Source organism: Microcaecilia unicolor, chromosome 6 (genome assembly GCF_901765095.1).
Source record: "Microcaecilia unicolor chromosome 6, aMicUni1.1, whole genome shotgun sequence".
NCBI lineage: Eukaryota > Metazoa > Chordata > Amphibia > Gymnophiona > Siphonopidae > Microcaecilia > Microcaecilia unicolor.
In genome coordinates, this window is record NC_044036.1 from 179,721,767 (window position 1) to 179,743,154 (window position 21,388).

Consider the following 21,388-nt stretch of genomic DNA (forward strand, 5'->3'; position numbering starts at 1 on the left):
TTTATCAATTATCTCTGTATTTTTTGGCTTGTGCTCTTCTTTTAAGATGAGTAAAATATGTGCATGAGGTAATCCACGTTTTTGAAATTCTATTACATGTATTTTTGCAAGTGGGATACCAAATATGTGTTCTTTGCATATGTCTTCTAGTAATTGTTTTAGTTTTAAATGAAACACCCTTGCCAATAAGTCTGGGCGAAATTCTGGCGTTTGTCCTTTCTCTAGGTGTTGAGTGATTTCTTCCCATTTAGGGTTGCATGTCATAGTAATGAAGAGATCTGGTTTACCATATTTCCGAACTATGGCCATTGCATCTTGATAATTTTGATGCATATTTCTGGGGCTTCCTGAAAATGTTGATGGTAAAATGAATGGTTGTCCAGGTGTAAATTGTGGATCTGTAATTTCAGTGGCAAGGTGGTCCATTAATCCCTTGTATTTTTCTACTCGTAAAATTTTTTGGTTTTGTCTAATATAATTTAGTCTGTTGGCCTCAGTTTTAATGTAGGCATCCACAAAGTACTGTTGGGTTAGTTTTCCTGCTGAAAGGAAAGGATTGAAATCTTCTCTTATTGCAAAACGGTATCCATAATATTGCATTTGTGTAACTCTAATTCTGTTTTTTTTTTCTTTGTTGCACATGTTTCTGAGACATTCAGGTTGTTCAGATAAAGGAATGTTTATCCCCCAGCTCTGATCTCCATATGGGAACAGTAATGGGTATACCATAGGTTCAAGGTTTGGATCCAATACACTTATTATTTCAGTTTTATTTGTTTGATTTTCCACGTTGCGGCAGTGTATTATGAGATCTCGATGTAAAGGAGGTTCACCTTCTGTGTTTTGGAAAATGTAAGCTACCTCATTGGCTCGTGGTGCATTATATCGCCTGGGATCATGTTTTCGATCTTGGACAATGGCCATAGAGATTCTTGGTGTTTCTATTCTTAGTCTTTGTGCTTCTGCTATACTTTCATTCTCTACTTCATACAGCATTTTACATGCGTCTGCAAAAGGATTTTCAGATGCCATAAAGTTGCTTAATTCTGTCATTAATGTCTCATGGATGTGTGCATTTGATTTGATTTGTAGTCTTTGAACAGATGCTTCATCTGGATCTAGAATATATAGTTGTGCAAATTGTCTTTGTTTGTCTTTGTCCGGATGGAGTGATGCTGTTCTATGGTAAATAGTACCATTGATTCTAAAGCAGTAAGGGCCATATCCAGGTGGTGCTGAAATATTAGCTCCCATAGATGCAAAGGCTAAGGAACTATTAATGGAGCGAATGTTTTCAAAGAAATTTTTTGAATGTTGATGTTCCCTGGAGAGAAGGTGTTTTATAAATTCATTAGATCTAATAGGTGGAAGATGTACTTTTCCCTTACTACAGCACTTTGTAAATAATTTGTCAGAAGGCGTTTCATTCTTAAAATATTTTGCTTTGCAAAATATACATGTAGCATTCATAGGCCCACAATTATAGTATAGAGTGTTGTTCTCATTTACACTGTCTGTTATTGCAAGTCCTGTGTTTGAAGTGTTTGAATGTGTTGTGACAGTTGTTTCTGGTAATCTTTTATGTAGTAAAGTGGTAGTTTCCTTTCCTGGGTGTTTGTGATATTGAGCAGGGTTGTTCCTTGTTTTAAGGCTGCACGTCTTTTTCGTTGTGCTTCTGTTTTTTTTTGTTGACGGTTAGCCTTTTTCTCATCATTTTGTGTTGTATTATTTGTTGACATAGACATTTTGCTTGTACTGGGTTGTTCAGTTGGACATGCATTTTTCTCCTTGTTATGTAGACCTGTTTTTTTTTTTTTTTTTAAAGCTGCACGTCTTTTTCGTTGTGCTTCTGTTTTTTTTTGTTGACGGTTAGCCTTTTTCTCATCATTTCGTGTTGTATTATTTGTTGACATAGACATTTTGCTTGTACTGGGTTGTTCAGTTGGACATGCATTTTTCTCCTTGTTATGTAGAGCTGTTTTTTTTTTTTTTTTTAAAGCTGCACGTCTTTTTCGTTGTGCTTCTGTTTTTTTTTGTTGACGGTTAGCCTTTTTCTCATCATTTCGTGTTGTATTATTTGTTGTCATAGATATTTTGCTTGTACTGGGTTGTTCAGTTGGACATGCATTTTTCTCCTTGTTATGTAGAGCTCTTATTTTTTTGTTTTTTAAAGCTGCACGTCTTTTTCGTTGTGCTTCTGTTTTTTTTTGTTGACGGTTAGCCTTTTCCTCATCATTTTGTGTTGTATTATTTGTTGTCATAGACATTTTGCTTGTACTGGGTTGTTCAGTTGGACATGCATTTTTCTCCTTGTTATGTAGAGCTGTTTTTTTTTTGTTTTTTAAAGCTGCACGTCTTTTTCGTTGTGCTTCTCTTTTTTTTTGTTGACGGTTAGCCTTTTCCTCATCATTTCGTGTTGTATTATTTGTTGTCATAGACATTTTGCTTGTACTGGGTTGTTCAGTTGGACATGCATTTTTCTCCTTGTTATGTAGAGCTGTTTTTTTTTTGTTTTTTAAAGCTGCACGTCTTTTTCGTTGTGCTTCTCTTTTTTTTTGTTGACGGTTAGCCTTTTCCTCATCATTTCGTGTTGTATTATTTGTTGTCATAGACATTTTGCTTGTACTGGGTTGTTCAGTTGGACATGCATTTTTCTCCTTGTTATGTAGAGCTGTTTTTTTTTTTTTTTTTAAAGCTGCACGTCTTTTTCGTTGTGCTTCTGCTCTTTTTTGTTTACATTGTTCCAGTTGTTCAGTGGTTAGTTTTGTTGTTATTTTTATTTTGTAACTTTTCCTTGCAGTTGCTTTAATTTTTTTCTCATCTTCAGTTAGAGCTGTACGTCTTCTTTTTTGTGCTTCAATTTTGTTTCGTTTACGTGCTGCAACTTCCTCTGGTTTTTGGTTTTCATTTTTTATTTTTCTACTCCTTTTCTTTGTATTGTCTTGCTTCTTTTGTTCTGGGTGTTCATCCTCATGCAGTGGTGTATAGGTTTTGCATTGTGGTTCTGCTGTTTGTTGATGTTGTAGCTGCTGTTCATCTGTTGCTGTGGTTATATTTTCTTCATGCACAGGTTTGTTTTCATTGTTATCTGTTTGGTTTTTTTTTTTTCTTTGTGCTTTCTTAAATGTATGTTCTGCATCCTGTTGAGCAGGTGGTGGTTTTTTTTGATGGTTGTCATCTGCTTGTAGAGTAGAACTGGTACTGTCTGTGTTTTTTGTATCCATATTGTGTGACTATGTTGTATGGTACTGTGTGCGTTTTAGAGTGTGTGTGAGAGACAATTTTGATTGCGAGATGCTCACTTTTTTTTATGAGAGATAGAAACTGTTTGTGTGTCAGAGACTGAGTGATTGGGTCAGTGAGTGTGAAAGACACAGTGACCAATCTGTTAGGTTTTGGTGTTTCTGGTTTTTGTTTTTTTTGTAAACCACTGTCTTATCTGTGAGCTGTATTTCTGGTTGACACGACAACTGAAATTGTAGTCTCTGTGGATTTCTTTATTTGGCAGTATCCTGTTAGTTATTTGTGTGGCCAGTGTTCTGAAAGGAATGAAAGGGGAAACATATAAGTTATTATATTAAGCCATTTTTTTTTTTAAAGTCAATTTTTAGGACACAGTATCTATTTGAGTGATATAAAATGTGTGAGAGTATGTGTAACACAGTGAGTCACTATGTGTAATACACTGAGTGAGTATGTGTGAGTCAGACACTGATTATATATGATACACTGAAGATTTGACAAAGATAGTGAGTATCTCTGAGATTGACTGTGAGAGTGTGTGAAATAGACAGATAGACATTGTGTTTGAGACAGTGTATAAACATTAGCAATTTGCAGGTCACATATTTTTTTGGTTAAATTTCCCTAAGGTATCAATATGTGTGTTCTGTTTTGTGTCCTGCACATGCCACCATCAAGTGCCATACCTGGTAGTACATCTCCATTTTCTGATTCTGCATGTCAGTGTAGTAAGGTGTTCGACGTGTTTCCTGTGAAGTTGTACATTTGTTGGCTCCCTGGTTTGGTCTCTATTTGCTGTTCTGCATGAAAAGATGCAGGGATTTGTGAAATTATCATGCAATCACAGTTATATATGTAATTGAAACTTTATGATACTAAAGTATGACAGTAACAGAATGTGAGTTTGTGTATCACAGATAGTGTGTGTGTCTGTGTGATGGGGAGGAAGTTGTTTAGGGCTTAGAGAGTGGTCTGTGTTTTGTGTGGGGTCTGGTGTTTGTAAGAGTAGTGTTAGTACTTTATTTGTTTGGTGTAGTATGTGGGGTAAGGTGAGCTGTAATGAGTGTATCAAAAGTAGGGGGACACAGCATTGCTGGTGGGGTTATGGAGTCACTACTTAAGCTTGTGATTGAGAGAGAGAGAGAGAAAGAGAAAGAGAGAGAGAGAGGGACAGAGAGAGAGAGAAAGAGACAGACAGAGAGAGGAACAGAGAGAGAGACAGAGAGAAAGAGAGAGAGACAGAGAGAGAGAGACAGAGAGAGAGAGATTGTCTATTTATGTAGATCCTGCATTAGTGTTTGACTTTTACACAGCATTTAGAATCTGAATCAGTGTGTTTGTGACTCAGAGAGTGTGATAGTGTTGTTAGTTACGTATGAGAAAGGGTTTTTTTTGTTGTTAAATATGTTACTTATCATATGATTGAATTATGTATTCTAGTAAAGTGTTTTGACAAAATATATGTGTGAGTGTTAGTTTGTGTGAGACAGTTACTATATGTCGTACAGAGAGTATGTGACAGACATAGTATCAGAGACTGTAAAGATTGTGAAGTTGTAGGTCACAGTTTTAGTGATAAGTTTTATTTCCCCCAACAGATCTGTTTGCATCAATGATTATTTCCCCTTCTGTCCTCTCCAGCTCTCACTACTAAGCTCCATACCTGGTGGTAGATTGTTTAAGGCCAGTTGATGTCCATATTGTACTTCACAGTGTCAGTGTAGTGAGGTTTGTTTTCTGTGACCTTGCACATTTGGTGGCTCCGTGGTTGTCTTCTATATCTTGTGTTCTGAAAGAAATGAAGCACTTAGTTCTGAAATTATCACGTAATGGTAGTTATACATGAATTTGAAAGTGTATTAATCAGAAGTATGACAGTGACAGAATTAGAGTATGTGTGACAGAGTTAGTGAGTGTGTGTATGTAGTCTCATCTACAACAGTCCTGGCATGACCATGAGGCAGCAGGAGATGACTCATAGTGTTTCAGTTTCATGCTGTTTCCTTGTTGAAGTTTGCTCATGCTCGTTGTTTAGTCTTGTGATGCTTTTTGATTTTTCCTGTAAAGTTACAAATTGAACAATTTAACAAAGCATTCATTTTGTTGTGTGCTATATTAAATAATTAATTTTAGTGTCATACGGAACAGTCCTTCCATAACCCACAGCCAGCAGAAGGTAGTTCATTCTATTTCATTCACATGCCGTTCACTGTGTGAAGTTTGCTGATGCTGCTTGTGTTCCCTTCTGCTGCGCTGCCATTGCTGTAGTAAAGGAAGTAAACTTAAAGAATTAAATTAAGCCTTCATATGCATAGTTGTGGTAGAAAAGACCCCCATCAATTTTGTTGTTGTTTGTATTAATCAATGTATATAAATGATATATTACCAACTCACCTGAAAATGTGCAGTGGAACTCTGAATGAAGATGGTGAAAGTGCAACCTGTGGCTCAACCGGCTCCTGAAAGGAGGAGTAGCCAGAGGCAAGGAACGGAGTCTGCATAAAACTGTCCGACGAACATGCAGAGAAGGACACTGCATTGGAAAGAGAGGGGGCATGTAAAACAGAAGTACGAATTGGAATAATTTAATGCTGCCCCCTTGACAACGGTGGCATTGCCGCCCTGTCAGACATTATGACATATACAACTGACACAGCCAAGACCACATACAGAGGAGGGGAGTAGAGTTATTCAGAGAGGGAGGGAGTAGGAGGCAGAGGAGAGAGGATGGGAGTAGGGCAGGGGAGAGAGGACAGTTGATGGACATGTTGGCAACGGCAAAGTATACAGCAGGGTTTGTAAACATGACGGCAGAGGTTAGGGAAAGGTCAGGGTTGTATTTCTTATTGTACATATATATTTTTTTGTTTTTGTGTATAGGTGGGAGGGTAGGGGAAAGATGAGGATTGTTGGACATGGTTGGAGGGCAGGAGAGAAAGGAGTGGAGGAGGGCTGGGGAGAGAGGACAGTTGGTGGACATGTTGGCAAGGGCAGGGTATACAGCAGGGTTTCTGGACATGACGGCAGAGGCTACAGAAAGGTCTGGGTTGAATTTTTTGAAGGTTTTTTATTTGTTTGTTTTTGTGGACGGGTGGGAGGGTAGGTGATAGTTGTGAGTTGTTCGTCATGGGGTCAGGGCATGTGAGAGAGGCAGAGAGGAGGGGAGAGAGGACAAAGGAAGGGAGTAGGGAAGGGGAGAGAGCACAGTTGGTGCACATGGGGGCAAGGGTAGAGTATGCAGCAGGGTTGGTGGACATGAGGGTACATAAATTTTTTTTTGTTTTTCTGGATAGGTGGGAGTGTAGGGGAAAGATGAGGGTTGTTGGACATGGGGGGAGGGCAAGATAGAAAGTAGTGGAGGGCTGGGAACAGAGGAGATAGTAAGGCAGTAGGGCAGGGGAGAGTGGACAGTTCTGGTCATGGTGGCAAGGGCAAAGTAGACAGCATGGTTGCTGCCCATGAGGTCAGGGGCTAGGAAGAGGTCAGGGTTTTTTGTTTTTTTTGTGGATGGGTGGGAGAGTAGGGGAAAGGTGACGGTTCTTGGACATGGGGGAGAGGGTAGGAGAGAATAGAGTGGAGGAGGGGTGGGTAGTGAGGAGAGACGAAGGTAGTAGGGCAGGTGAGAGAGGACAGTTGTGGACATGGGGGCAAGGGCAGTGTACACAGCAGGATTGGGGCACATGAGGACAGCAGATAAGTACAGAGCAGGGTTATTGGTGATCTGGTCAGGGTAGGGGAGAGAGGAGTTTTGCTGCTCATGGCGGTTGAGCAGAGGATTTATTTATATGGGGGGGATAGTAGTGGACACAGTACAGTGTGTGGATGGGTGAAAGACTAATACAGTAAGTGTCATGCATACATTATACACTTTATGAAATAGTATTACAATACATGTGTCAGCTGTAGAATCAAAACCTGTTCCTCAGTTGTATTTTTAAATCTGGCCTGGAGAGTGTGTTTCACTGTGTGTGAGAGAGTGTATGTGCATCTGTGTGACAGAGAGAGACTGTGAGTGTGTCTGTGAGAATGAGACTATGTGCCAGGGTTCCCCCTCCCTCTCAGTTCATCTGTCTGTCTCTCAGTTGCAGGGGTTCCTCCCCTCCCTGTGCTTGTAAATTGAGATGGACCACTGTTTGTGTTAGAGGGTGGTTACAATGTGCCAGTAAGTTTTTTTTTTTTTTTTTTTTTTTTTTGGGGGGGGGGGGGGGGGTTAGGTGGTTGGGGTATGTGCTCTGCTGGTAAACTGTGATGGTTTGTTGTGTTGTTCCAGGGTGTGTGTGTTTTTTTTTTGTTTGTGTGGTCTTTTGTGGAGGAGGGGTTTGTGAAGGGGGGCTTTTTTTGTAAATGTATTTGTAAGAGGGTTAGCCTTTGTTTTTTTTTTTTTTTGTGCTGAAGCAGGATTTTTTTTTTTTGTATGGTTGGAAGCGAGAGGAGCATATGTTTTTCCTTTTTTTCCTGGTTTAGACCGACTTAAGGATAACGTTGGTAGTTTAATGTGTTGGTGTTAGCTGCACTGTCTTTTTACGTATGTTGGGCCGTCGGGGGATTGATTTCTTAATTTCTGAAGAGGGATGCGCCACGGGGGAGCAGCGCTGTCTTCTATTGGTTTTTCGGGGGCTGAGTAATTTTATTTAGGATTTTCCGAGGTCCGGAGCTTGTCTGAGGATGGTTGGGCACGTCCTCAGCTGGTTCGCTAAAGGAGCCGGGGGAGGAGGGGGGTGTCAGTTAGTGCTGAAGGGGGTTCCGGTTGTGCGGCTGGTTTTTTCCAGCCACTGTTAATCAAATCGTTGGCAGGTGAGAAGTAGGGAAACACGCTCCGCGTGTTTCCCTACAGTTTTTTGTGCTTTCGTCGCTGATTTGTACTGGCTGGCTCACGCTGAGGATGGTTGGGCACGTCCTCAGCCGGTTCGCTAAAGGAGCCGGAGGGGGGGCGGGGGGGGGGGGGGGTGTCGGTTTGTGCTGAAGGGGGTTCCGGTTGTGCGGCTGCTTTTTTCCAGCCACTGTTAATCAAATCGTTGGCAGGTGAGAAGTAGGGAAACACGCTCCGCGTGTTTCCCTACTGTTTTTTGTGCTTTCGTCGCTGATTTGTACTGGCTGGCTCACGCTGAGGATGGTTGGGCACGTCCTCAGCCGGTTCGCTAAAGGAGCCGGAGGGGGGGCGGGGGGGGGGGGGGTGTCGGTTTGTGCTGAAGGGGGTTCCGGTTGTGCGGCTGCTTTTTTCCTACTGTTTTTTGTGCTTTCGTCGCTGATTTGTACTGGCTGGCTCACGCGATGGTTGGGCACGTCCTCAGCCGGTTCGCTAAAGGAGCCGGAGGGGGGGGGGGGGGTGTCGGTTTGTGCTGAAGGGGGTTCCGGTTGTGCGGCTGCTTTTTTCCAGCCAGTGTTAAACAAATCGTTGGCAGGTGAGGAGTAGGGAAACACGCTCCGCGTGTTTCCCTACTATTTTATGTGCTTCGTTCGCTGATTTGTACTGGCTGGCTCACGGGTAAGCCTACCAGTTGGGCGGCACCTTCTTCAGGGCTCGTACGTTTCAGATGGTGAGGGGCTGTTTTTGTCGTGCCTCGTACGATCTACAAATTTTCACACATACCCCTACCTTGCAGTGGTCGTCTGCTTTCGGTCCTGGTCAGATAATCAGCCGTTCGGTCCTCCTCTATTCTCTTTGTTTTTGTGATAATCAGTCGTTCTGCTGGTAGTGAGTGCTCCTCCCTTCTTACGTTGTTGTTTTCTCTGATTGGTCCTTGTAACGTCGCATTTCGTTGCTTGGTAACGTTGGGGCAGAGACGTCGCTGGCTGGCTTCAAGGCTTCAAGGCTTCAGGGCTTCAAGGCTTCAGGGCTTCAGGGCTTCAGGCTTCAGGGCTTCACAGAACGTGGCTTCAGAACGTTGAGGGTGCGTTTTATTATATTAGATATACATCCGGTTTGCCTCATTATGTTTTGCATACATTTTCTTATCAATTTTACTGATAAGTCAGTTTTGTTTCATAACATTCCATATCTACACTAAGTATATATGTATTTAAAAGAAGGGTATAGTATTAGCCACCGCTTCTTATTTCTCTTTTCACTTTTTTAGATATTGAATACCATCTGTATAGCTTCAAACTTAGCTTGATTACCTCAGACATCCATACAAAGGTATTGCTTGGACCCCTATGTTTGTTTTATTTGATAATACTGTATTCATAAGTACATAAGTAATGCCATACTGGGAAAAGACCAAGGGTCCATCGAGCCCAGCATCTTGTCCACGACAGCGGCCAATCCAGGCCAAGGGCACCTGGCAAGCTTCCCAAATGTACAAACATTCGATACATGTTATTCCTGGGATTTTGGATTTTTCCAAGTCCGTTTAGTAGTGGTTTATGGACTTGTCCTTTAAGAAACCGTCCAACCCCTTTTAAAAATCTAATTCATGTTTAATGTGCGATAAAATGCCATAAATAAGTAAATAAATATAAACTTTTAATGTTGAGCACCTGATTCTCAAAGTGAACATATTCCAAACACTATAATGAAAATAAAATGATTTTTTCTACCTTTGTTGTCTGGTGACTTTGTTTTTCTGATCATGCTGGCCCAGTATCCAATTCTGCTGCTATCTGTCCCCTTAACTCCGTTTCCAGGGCTTTCTTTCCATTTATTTCTTTCCTTTCCTCCTTTCTTCTTCATTTCTGGTCCTCTGCAGACTTGACTGTCCAGTGGATCCAGCTTCTGCCTATTTTCTTCATCCATGTGCAGTTTTTCTCCTCTCTTCCTTTCCCCTCATCTCATCTCCTTCCTCACTCTTCCCTCCCCTCCATCCATGTCCAGCATTCCTTCTGTCCCCTGCCCTCGCCTCCATCCACCCATGTCCAGCGACCCTCCTCTCCCCTGCCTTGCCCTCCATTCACCCATGTCCAGCGACCCTTCTCTCCCCCTGCCCTCCATCCACCCATACTCAGCAACCCTCCTCTCCCCTGCCCTCCATCAACCCATGTCCAGCAACCCTTCTCTCCCCCTGCCCTCCCCTCCATCCATCCATGTCCAGCGATCCGCCACTCTCCCCTGCCCTCCCCTTCATCCACCCTTGTCCAGTGACCCTCCTTTCTCCCCTGCCTCCCCTCCAGCCACCCATGTCCAGCGACTCCCTTCTCTCCCCTGCCCCCTCTCCAGCCACTGAGGTTGTCCAGCGGATCCTTCGGGGCAGGCAGGAAAGATCCCCAGTCTTTCCTGCCCACTGCTGGCGCTGACTCTCCCCCGCTGCCGGATCGCTGTTCAAAATGGCCGCTCAGACTTACAAGGGCGACCTCCAAGTCTTGCGAGTCCGCCGCTGGAAGTCTCGGCAGCCATTTTTAAAGAGCGATCCAGCAGCGGGCAGGCAAGACTGCCTGCCCCAAAGAATTCGCTGGACAAGGGAGGGGAGGGACCGGACCCTGTAGCTGGGAGGGAGGAAGGAGAGCCGGCTCGCCCTCAAGAACAACCGGCTCGCAAGAGCCGGTTGTTAAATTTTTTACCGACTTGCGAGCTGGTGCGAGCCGGCTCCAGCACACCACTGGTGCTGTCCCTTATCGGGTACTGGCACTGAATACCCAAATCTTTGGCAGCACCCAGTAGTTATCCTGGTACTGTTAAAATTCAGTGCCATACCTAGATAACTGGGCATGATTAACATTACATTTTTTTCAGTCATACTTGCCCAGTTAATTATCCGGGCACCAGCATTGGATCTCTGCAGCATCTGCATAACTTCTGGTTCCACTTGAATTCGTCACTGGATCATCCAGCACTAACTGAAAAGTGCCATGGCCATCTGCCCGGGTATTCAACAGCGCTATGCATGTAAGTGCTGCTGAATCCAGCTATGGCCTAGTTAGCAGGACGTATGTGCATAGAACTCTCTACTTGGATAACTCCTGACTCCCGCTGAATAGCAACCCATAAATTACATGGCTAAGTAGCAATATTCATCCATTTAACAGCTAAATTGATTGTGTAGGTGGCCTCCACAAATTGCAGGTAACATGTTCCAAGTTATATGACTAATGGATACTGCTGCTGAAAATGCAGCTTAGCGGTTTACATTAAAAATTAAGGTAAGAGAAGGAGAAAGATGATAATAATAATACTATTTATATTCCATATTTTTTAAAATTATAAGCGGATGACATATTACATACAAAAAAAAATATTTAAAAAAAACAATAAAAAATAATAGACATAAATACAAATGAGTCAATTACACCATGCATAAAGTAGCATACAAAAAAGCCAATTTATACATTCATCTAATTCATATACCTGGGAAAAGAAAATAGGCTATTAATTCCATCTTGATATAAAGTGTCTGCATAAATAAAATCCATAAGAAATGTTAAGAATATCAAATAGAAAACGTTTGAATGAGAAGTCAGGTTTTAATCTGTTTTTAAAAGCAACGTAAAATGATTCTAATCTCATTTTCAGGGGGAGGGTGTTCCACAGTTTAGGAGTAGCGTAAGGAAGTGAAATCTAAATGGATCTGAGAAGGTAGAGGGAGCTAGAAAAGCGATGACTGAGAAGAGCGAAGCATCCGAGTTGGCACATACAGCATTAACAAAACAGTCTGGTACAGAGGGATTTAGGTCTTTATGAACCAAGATTAGCAGTTTGAATTGGATGCGTGTTGAAATGGGCAACCAGTGTTCGGCCATTAGTAGTGGTGTCACATGGGCAAATCTCCCGATGTTATGAAGTAGTTTTACCTCTGCAGACTGAACAAGTTGTTATGTTTAAGGGAGGTGAGAGGGAGACCAGAAAATAAAGAATTACAGTAATCTATATGAGTTATCATTAAGGACAGTAGAAGCATCTGGATGCAGGACATTGATAGCATAAATTTAACTGAGCGAATACATTGAAGGGCAAATTAAGAAGAGCATAATACCTTATTGATTTACATATAGGGTATATCAACACACTTTTACTATGGTGTGCTAACAGATTTAGTGTAGGCTAACGATTAATGTGCGCTAAATGATAAGACACCCATAGAAATATAATGTGCTTCTTACCATTTGGCATACATGGCTAAGTAGCTAATCATTAGCACATGCTAAATCCATTTATGCACCTTAGTAAAAAGACCCCCCAATTTGTAAATTTAAGATAGATGGGTGTGGGGTATTCTATATTTATATCTCATTTTTTGATCTGTTTAACAATAATATGTAGTATTGCTAATTTTTAATAGCATGTTGACTCTTTGTATTTGCCAATATGTTTAGTAATGTTGTTCTTTATAACAGTTTCTGATATCAAGCTCACCAATCTGTACTTTCCTGGTTCACCCCTGGAGCCATTTTTAAAAAAGAAATGGTGTTACTCTGGCCACTTTCAAATCTTCTGATAAAGTGGATGATTTTAATGATAGCATAAAGATTATTAATATGTCACGGTCGTGGCCAGGCCCTTATGTTCAGACCTACTGTTTCTCTGTATCTAGCTCTGTGACCTCTCAAGTCTGCCTTTTTTCCTATTGTTGTTCTTCCTGTAAGCCAAGCCTCGCTTTGGTCTCCCTGCTTCTGCTTCATTTCCTGTTGTTGCTTTTCTTGTAAGCCAAGCCTCGCTTTGGTCTCCCTATTTCTGCTTCATTTCCTGTTGTTCTTCCTGTTAGCCAAGACTTGCTTTGGTCTCCCTGCTTCTGCTTCATTTCCTCCTTGCGACATCATCAGCCTACTCCTTTATAAGGACACAGGGAGCTTTCCTATGGGGCCTTTGCAAGAAGTCTCTTAATCTTGTGTTACCTGTTTAGAGCATTTCCCTGCTTGGCTTTGTTCCTGAGTATCTTGCTCCTGAAGGTCTGTTCTGTGTTTCTTTGAGTCTTGTGTTTCAATGTTTGCTTTGTTTCTGTGTGTTTGCTTTTGTACCTTGATGCTGAAAGCCTGGCTCTAGAGCCACACCCTGCCCTTGGTGTCTGCTGCCTCTCAGTCTGCCTGGCCTTTCCCTTTCCAGCTGTGGGTGCTGGTAAGCACATTGCTTCTCTGTTTGTCTTCCCTTGGTCTGCTTAATCCTTTGCCTACTATGTTTGCTTCCTGGCTCTTGAGCTCTGTTTCTGCCAAGTTCTGTTCCTGTTGTGTGTTTGAGCCAGGTTCTGCTCATGCTCTATGTTTGAGCTAGTTCTGCCTCAGTTCCCTCCTAAGCCAAGTCCCTTTCAGTATCCTGTGCCAGCCAAGCCAAGTCCCTTTCAGTATCTTTTATTTTATTTATTTATTTGTAGCATTTATACCCCGCTCTTTTCCCGCTCGATAGCAGGTTCAGTGCGGCTTACAATGTATGGGTACAAAGTATCACAGAGATAATACAATGTATGGGTACAAAGTGTCATAGAGATAACACAATGTGTGGTTACAAAGTATCACAGGGATGACACAATGAAGTGATACAGAGTATCAAAGAGATAACACAATTGTGTAGAGAAGGACAAGAGGGAGAGATGTGGGGGGTAGGATTGAGGTATGTTAATGTTGGTGGTGTGGCTTAGGTTCGTAAATTAAGTTGGGTCATTTGGGTAGGCTTGTTTGAAGAGGTATGTTTTCAGCAGCTTTCGGAAGGGTAGATGTTCGTTGGTTGTTCTGATGTGTCTTGGTATGGCGTTCCAGAGTTGGCTGCCTATAATGGAGAAGTTGGATGCGTAGTAGGTTTTGTATTTGAGACCTTTGCAATTGGGAAGGTGAAGATTGAGATATGTTCGAGAAAATTTGGACCCGTTCCTGGCTGGAAGGTCGATTAGGTTGGTCATGTAATTTGGAGATTCTCCGTGAAGGATCTTGTGGATCAAAGTGTGGACTTTGAAGTTTATTCATTCTTTGATAGGGAGCCAGTGGAGTTTTTCACGGAGTGGTGTTGCACTTTCAAATTGTGATTTACCAAAAATAAGTCTGGCTGCCGTGTTTTGGGCGGTTTGGAGTTTTTTTTAGGATTTGGGCTTTATAACCAATGAAGATGCTTTTGCAGTAGTCAGTGTGGGTGAGTACTGTGGATTGTACCAAATTGTGCCAGCCAGCCAAGTCCCTTTCAGTATCCTGTGCCAGCCAAGCCCATTTGAGAATCCTGAATCCTGTTCTAGCCAAGCCTTAATCCTGTCCCTGCCTTGTTTGTCTTGCTTCTGTTATTCTTGTTGCCTAGCTCCTACCCTGTCTTGCCTGTCTAGTTGTGCTTTATCTTGTCTCTTTCAGTCTAGTCCTGTCCGGATCCAGTCCTTGCCTTGTCCTTGTCTTGCCCTTTTCTGGACCCAGTTTTAATCTACTTCCGTGTTTTGTCTTGTCTTGCATTTCTGGGTCCCAGTCCCAGTTTTAATCCAACTGGGACTGGGACCCAGAAATGCAAGACAATAGTACTGAGCTGGTACAGAAACCTAACCCAGTTTAAATTCCTTTGTCTTGGGGAAAGGAATTTAAACTGGGTTAGGTTTCTGTACCAGCTCAGTACTATTGTCAGTCACTGGCAGAAGAGCCACCCCCTTGTTCCAGAATTTGTGAGGGTATTTCGTTTAGTTTATTTACAGGTCAAAGTTCAGTACTCAGATAGAGCCCTTGTTCCAGAAGCTGTGAGAGTGTTTAGTTTAGTTCATTTACAGATCAAAGTCCAGTACTCCGGTACAGCCACTAGAGGTCTTTGCAATCCTGTATGAAGAAGAACCCTAGGGTTTCAACAACAGTCTTTGTAATAGAAACTCATGTTGGAGCAGCCAGGTTTTCATTGATTTACAATAGCCTGATATTATGCAGGACCTAATTCCACAACTTTGCTGCCATAATTGAAAATGCCTGCCTCCTAGTCCTCTCTAGGGCTTTCTTTTCCAATTGCTTCTTAGCAAAGGCATTCTTTTTGAGAGGGACCACCCTTTGGGTTTTGCTGTATTGCTATGTATACTCTCTTCCTTCAGAGGAAGAACTGCAGTACTTCTTCTGAAACTACTGCATATGAGCTCCTGCTGAAACCCTTTCCAAAGAAACTCTATAGATTTCCACTTATCTGGGAGTCCTCCCTTTTATTCCAAGCAGGAACTCCAACTTATTCAAGACACTTGAGGTCTCTCCTTTTATTAACTTTAGCCATGGCCCACTCAGATTTAGAATCCCCTTGAACTGAAGAAACTCCAACTCCTGGATGCCTGAGAGCTCTTCCCTTGGGCTTAGTACACTCCTGGAAAAGGATTAAAAAAAAAGAGAGAGAGAGAACCAGAGCCAAAGTGGGCTTGTGAATTTTATATAAACCCACTTCCTTGGAGACATCTCCCAATGGGCAGTATGTCACATACTACACATTCCTCTCTGATCCCATAAAAAAATAAATATGTGGAATCTCTCACATAAGATGGAATCAGAGGAATTTGGCAATGAGAACTGGTATGGACTCCAATTACATTCTAATACTTGAAATGATTGGGGAACATAAAAGCAGCCCTGTTGAGTCAGACCAAGGTCCATTGAGTCCAGCATCCTGTCTCTGACAGTAGCTAGTCTAGGGTACAAGCCCCTGGCAGATCTATTTCTTGTAGTTTATTTCTAGGAATAATCAGTGTCTCTCCTAGGTCTATCTGGCTAATAGTTTTTTTTAATGGGAAAGGGGATGGAATCTGATATACCACCTTTCTGTGGTTATAGTCAATGCAATCTACATATTATATACAGGTGCTTATTTTGTACCTGGGGCAGTGAATATTAAAACTGGGTCCCCTGGTTCTCAGACCACTGCACTAACCATTAGGCTACCACTCCACTCTTCCTGGTCTTTTCCTCCAGAAAGCAATTTATCTGTTGGGATTTATTTATTTCTTGTGGTGTCAGAAACCCTTGTTGTTCCCCTAATGTCAAGAGGTGCCTGATCCCACCTTGCAGATCTTTGGTTGAATGTGTGAATAATATTATGGGGTCCTTGGCAATTTCTCATTAGTACTGTCCAATTCACGATCCAAATCGATTCTCTAATTCATTTCTGGCGAATCGATTCAAATTGATTTGTTTAGAAATAAAATAAATTTTTTACTCACACACTAATAGCTGCCTTCCTCCGCCAGCCACCTTCCTGACATCCTCTGCAGCTTCCTGCTCTCCGTCATGAGTCTAAAGACACGGATGCATGTCCCACTCCCTCCATGCTGCCACCTTACTACTTTCCTCTGCAGCACCCCTCTTTCCATCGGGAATCTAAAGATGCAGTGGCGGGCTGGTGGCAGTGGAAGGGAAGCTCTCCATGTGTGGATGTACCATTAAAACTGGCAGTTGGAAAATGCTGCCAACTTTCCCCGTGGTGCCCCTCTCTTCGTCCTGGGCCTAAAGACACGGTTGCACAGTGGCAGCAGGCGGGAAGCTCTCTGTGTGTAGCCAAGATGTGGTGATATTCTCTGGTCTTTTTCTCCATTAGTATTGTTTTTTTTTTTTAGAGTTTTGGAATGTGAGCAGGTTGATGATCCAAAAGAACTTAATTTTAATGCACTACTGCTCTCCATGTGTGGACCGTAAAAACGCTGGACTAGGGCACATGTCGGGACTCAGAAGCACAAGGCTGACTGGGGAATCTCCAGTGGAGATCCATTCATGTCTCACCAAGTACTCAACAAGGTAGGCATGAGAACAAGGCATGTTTTTCAAGTTAAAGGGACCGAATTGGCTTCATTTAGGTCTGGATCGCTAAACAATGCTAAAAGTTTTATTTTTAAAGATTTTTCACTGCAACTTTTCAGATTAGGGTTCTGGCCACATTTTTCAAACCATTTCTAGACTTCTGTTTTTACTGTTTTGCTCTCAGTCAATTAATTCCTTGCTGCCAATGTGAATTTTCTTTTGCTTTCTGGAATTAGTTGGATGGATTCAACAGAGAGAGAGAAAAATCAAGCTCAGCATGCCCTGTTGGCCAGCGGTCACTTGTATGGTCTGTATTTGATCAGTTGGATGATGAAACTGGACAGAGTAGAGAATTTGTGAAATGTGTGCTTTGCAAAGTTAAAGTTAAAGATAGTGGTGGCACCCGTAATCTTTGGCAGCATGTTGAAAGACATCATAAAGCAAAATTTGTTGATCTGCAAGCTAAAGACGCTTCTAAGAAATCTGTTAAGTCTGACACCTTCGTGGCCACAAAGTCTAAAGCATCAGCAGCCTCTTCTCAAGCCCTAGTTTCTTGCTTTTTCCACAAGCCTCTTCCACCAGCAGATAAGAAAACAATTGACACTGCTCTCATGTAATTTATTCTTAAAGATATGCAGCCGTTAGTGTTGTTACGGATGAAGGCTTTTTGGTCTATTCTCAGGCTCTCAACGGATGTTATGCCACACCATCACATCAAACTTTGGGTAGAATGATTGAAGCTAAATATAATGATATGTCCATTTGAGTCAGCTTCAAAGTCTGAATTATACAAGCATAACCAGAGATCTCTGGACCAGCAGAGCCATGGTGGCTTATATTACAATTACGGCACATGGCATAGATGATGACTTTCATGCAATGAATGTTGTGCTGGATATGCATTACATGCCAGAGAGAAATACAGGTGACAATATAGCAGATGCTGTGGAAAGTGCTATGAAGAAATGGCAGCTAGCAGGCAAAGTTTTCGTAATTCTTACCGATTATGCTGCGTCAATGAAAAAAGCTGTTGAGAAACCTATTTGAAAAGGAATCTGTACTGCTCAACGTTGCTGCTTCAGACATGCTCTGCAGTTATGTGTGGAAGATGGGCTGCGGTCTCATCCAGCAATCTATGATGCCATCAATACATTTCGTGATATCGTCGGCACTTTCCATCACAGTGCTATACTTACTGAAAGCTTGAAAACTGCTCAAGAAATGCTGGGAATGCCAGTGAAGAAACTGATTTCTGATGTGAAAACACGTTGGAACAGTATCTGCATTATGTTGTGAAGTGCAGTTGAACTGAAGCAACCCATCAGTTTAGCCTTAAGCAGCAGCAATAAAATCACAAAGAAAAGTGCACCTGCCTAATGTGACTGTGAACCAGCCCCAAAACTTGTTAATGTTTGGCAGGCTTTTGAAGAAGCTGCAACAATTGCATCTGGAGAAAAGTATGTTACTGTTAGGGGCATTTTCGAAAGAGAAGGGTGCCCATCTTCCGACACAAATCGGGAGATGGGCGTCCTTCTCTCAGGGTCTCCCAAATCAGCATAATCGAAAGCCGATTTTGGGCACCCTCAACTGCAGTCCGTCGTGGGGATGACCAAAGTTCACGGGGGCATGTCGGAGGCATAGCGAAGACAGGACTGGGGTGTGCTTAAGAGATGGGCGTCCTCGGATGATAATGGAAAAAAGAATGGTGTCCCTGACGAGCATTTGGTCGACTTTACTTGATCCATTTTTTTTCATGACCAAGCCTCAAAAAGGTGCCCAAACTGGCCAGATGACCTCCGCTTACTCCCCCAGTGGTCACCAACCCCCTCCCACCCTAAAAAAAACGTAAACATTTTTTTTTGCCAGCCTCAAATGTCATACCCAGCTCCATGACAGCAGTATGCAGGTCCCTGGAGCAGTTTTAGTGGGTACAGTGCACTTCAGGCAGGCGGACTCAGGCCCATCTCCCCCTACATGTTACATTTGTGGTAATTGTGAGCCCTTCAAAATCCACCCGAAACCCACTGTACCCACATGTAGGTGCCCCCCTTCACCCCTTAGGGCTTTGGTAATGGTGTACAGTTGTGGGGAGTGGGGTTTGGGGGGCTCAGCACCAAAGGTAAGGGAGCTATGCACCTGGGAGCAATTTGTGAAGTCCACTGCAATGCCCCCTAGGGTGCCCAGTTGGTGTCCTGGCATGGGAGGGGGACCAGTGCACTAAGAATGCTGGCACCTCCCATGACCAAAAGCCTTGGATTTGGTCGTTTTTGAGATGGGCGTCCTCGGTTTCCATTATAGCCGAAAACCGGAGATGACCATCTCTAAGGTCGACCAGCTCAACATTTAAGTCGACCATCTCTAAGGTCGACCTAAATGTTGAGATTTGGGCGTCCCCAACCGTATTATCGAAACAAAAGATGGACGCCTATCTTGTTTTGATAATATGGGTTTCCCCGCCCCTTCACTGGGACGTCCTTAGAGATGGGTGCCCTTAGAGATGGTTGTCCCCGTTCGATTATGCTGGTTGAACATCTGATTAATTCAATCAATATAACATACAGGGAAGAATCAGGAGAGGAAGTTGATATCAATGATGAAGATATCTCTCGCTGAAGAAACGTTTACTGCACAGATTTCAAGATATATTATTTGATAATTTATATAGATTAAACAGCTTCCTGGATCTGAGATTAAAGTCAACCTATGGTGTAGTATCAGATGTCATTGCAGTTGCAACTCAAGAGATCATAAAAATGCAAACCACTGATGTAACATTGCCAGTCACCAGCAGCAACAGCAGCACAGCCATGAAGATCGCTCACACATTACTGGCTGTTCAAGAATTTGGAACACAGGATGTGGATAAGCCTCGACAGAAACACAGCTTCTGGGAAACAGTGGGAAACATACCAATGTTTCAGCTAAGAAAACCAGACTTCCAACACAATCAGACTATAACAGTGATGTTCGAATCAGATGCAGTGCGGAACTTGACTGCTATAAACGCAAAGATCCTTTGGAAACTGGTGGTGATGTTTTTATTTTCTGGCAGCAAAGTCAAATGAAATTGCCACTACTGAACTGGCTCGCACAGAAGTTTCTGGGTATGCCAGCCACTTCTTTGCCGTCAGAAGATTTTTTTCTGCTCCTGGACAAATTATAGTTGCAAGATACAGTTGTCTGAGTCGGCCAAGTGGACAAAATGATTTTTCTTAATAAAAACTGGAAGATGTAGGACCTGACCAAATTTCACTTTTCACATTATGTAACACTACGTGCTCACCGCTCACACTAAGAGTTGCTCATATTACAGTTTGTCTTTGTTCAGTTGCTGCTGCCTGTTTTGTTTTTTACTGTCTGTTATAATATTAGGATATTGGCCTCACTATTTCAATCAAGTTCAATCGAATCAGATCGAAAAAACACGTTTTTTGGAGTGAATTGAATCAAATCGAAACAAATGAATTGGACAGCACTATTTCTCAATCCCTTTGATGTAACACCTCTGATTCAAAATGACAATGGCGCCTCCTTTATCAGTCAGGTTTATTACTATTATTTCTAATTGTTGTTTCTAAGTTTATCATGTTATTGAACTACTGTAGAAACCTGGCTGGAGGTTGGATTGATGGTTATTGACAGTTTTACCTTCTATTTTATTTATTTCGTTTTGGTTTTTCCTGGCTATTGGAGGCGGATGGGGTGCGCATGAAAGAGTTATTATATACAAGGGATTGCAAGTCATCTGAGGTATGTCAGTGCTGAGATGGCATTTGGAGCAGAGGATGGGGTAGTTTGTGTTTTGCTTGCTGACCATTGGGTCTATGGTGAGAATTCCCCACTGATGGAATTAGAGTGGTAAATGGTTAGTACAGTGGCCTGAGAACCAAGGGAACTGGGTCCAATTCCCGAAGTGCTCCTTACAAAGCTGCCGTTACCCATTCCAGGAGGGAGACTTCTTGGCCGGTCCGGGATTTCTGCCAACTTCATCCTGGTGCATCCTGTTGCATTATGGAACTTGCAGCACTGATTTCAATGGATAGAATCATGGACTACAAATACTACACTGCTTTGGGTTATAAGTTTAAAATCAGGACTGGCCAAAAAGTCTCCCTCCTGGAATGGGTAACTTGGCAGCTCTATCCTTATGACAAGTCACCTAACCCTCAATTGCCCGAGGTACAAAATAAGTACCTGTATATAATATGTAAATTACTTTCATTGTAACCTGAAAGACAGAATATCAAATCTCATCCCTTTTCCTTTATTATGGGTTGGCAGTTTTTGCCTGCTCCTTTGGGCTTCCAGCTCAATTGGAACCAGCTTCATTGGGCACTAAGAATATCTACTTCATCTGCTGCCTTATTTTTTTTATAGCCTTCCCTAGCCCAACCATTGCAATCATGGGTTAAGAGATGCAAATTGCAATCCCTTCCACATGTACCCTATTTCAGCCATCAGGTGTCACTGTTGAGTAGTGGCTCTTACTCCTTCCTCCAAATTCTTGGGCTGCGAGTGCTGCCTCTGTAGCTTTCCCAGTCTTGATCAAAACCCAGGA

The 21,388-nt window shown here is 42.4% G+C and overlaps 1 long non-coding RNA gene across 1 annotated transcript; it reads right to left on the reverse strand.

Annotated features, from left to right (window-relative positions):
* Positions 1-3,448: 3,448 nt before the first annotated feature.
* Positions 3,449-5,025, reverse strand: LOC115471859. Its single transcript, XR_003942435.1, has 3 exons — positions 4,907-5,025; positions 3,930-4,043; positions 3,449-3,539 (listed from the first exon to the last, which is right to left on the reverse strand). It is a non-coding gene; the product is annotated as an uncharacterized LOC115471859 (long non-coding RNA).
* Between the last annotated feature and the right edge of the window lie 16,363 nt (positions 5,026-21,388).